This window comes from Corylus avellana, chromosome ca1 (assembly GCF_901000735.1).
Source record: "Corylus avellana chromosome ca1, CavTom2PMs-1.0".
NCBI lineage: Eukaryota > Viridiplantae > Streptophyta > Magnoliopsida > Fagales > Betulaceae > Corylus > Corylus avellana.
The window spans coordinates 31,565,938-31,567,322 of NC_081541.1; positions in this window are offsets into that span (position 1 = coordinate 31,565,938).

A 1,385-nucleotide genomic window follows, 5' to 3' on the forward strand; every position below is an offset into this window, starting at 1 on the left:
CCCAGTCATTCACTCTCATTCCACATCTCTCTCTCTCTCTCTCTCTCTCTCTCTCCTTTTTTTTTCCTCTCTCTCGACGTCTCTCTCTATTCATTTCAAAGAGAAAGACATCTCTCTCCCTCCACTCTCCAACATTAATATCTCTCCTCTTTTTTCTTTCTCCACTCTCAAACATTAACAAAAACATAATCTGTTGGCCTAAAAATTCAAATTGGAGATAATTATTCTTCTTAAAGAGTAAAGAGTAAACCGATTTTTTTAAAGGATACACCTATTTTTTAACTCATTATTTTAAAAAGTGAACAGTTAAAAATTGAACGGTTCATATTTTTTTTTCTCTCTCTATCTCTCTTTTTTTGCTCTCTCTCTCTCTCGCTTTTTTACTCTCTCTCCAAGTCATTCACACTCATTCCACATCTCTCTCTCTCTCTCCTTTTTTTTCCCTCTCTCTCCACGTCTCTCTCTATTAATTTCAAAGAAAAAGACATCTCTCTCCCTCCACCCTCCAACATTAATATCTCTCCTCTTTTTTCTCTCCATCACTATCTTTTTCTTTCTCCACTCTCCAACATTTACAAAAACATAATTTATTGGCCTAAAAATTCAAATTGGAGGTAATTATTCTTCTTAAAGAGAAAAGAGTAAACCGATTTTTTTAAAGCGTAAACCGAGTTTTTAACTCAATATTTTAAAAAGTGAACAGTTAAAAATTGAACGGTTCATATTTTTTTTTTCTTTCTATCTCTCTTTTTTTCCTCTCTCTCTCTCTCTCTTTTTCTCTCTCTTCCAATCATTCACTCTCATTCCACATCTCTCTCTCTCTCTCTCTCCTTTTTATTCCTCTCTCTCTCCACGTCTCTCTCTGTTAATTTCAAAGAAAAGGACATCTCTCTCTCTGCACTCTCCAACATTAATATCTCTCCTCTTTTTTCTCTCCATCACTATCTTTTTCTTTCTCCACTCTCAAACATTAATAAAAACATAATCCATTGGCCTAAAATTTCAAATTGGAGGTAATTATTCTTCTTAAAAAGTAAAGAGTAAACCGATTTTTTTAAAGAGTAAACCGATTTTTTCACTCATTATTTTAAAAAGGGAACAATTAAAAATTGAACGGTTCATTTTTTTTTTCTCCCTCTATCTCTCTTTTTTTGCTCTCTCTCTCTCTTTTTTTTTTTCTCTCTCTCCAAGTCATTTACACTCATTCCACATCTCTCTCTCTCTCTCCTTTTTTTTTTCCTCTCTCTCTATTAATTTCAAAGAAAAAGACATCTCTCTCCCTCCACCCTCCAACATTAATATCTCTCATCTTTTTTCTCTCCATCACTATCTTTTTCTTTCTCCACTCTCCAACATTTACAAAAACATAATTTATTGGCCTAAAA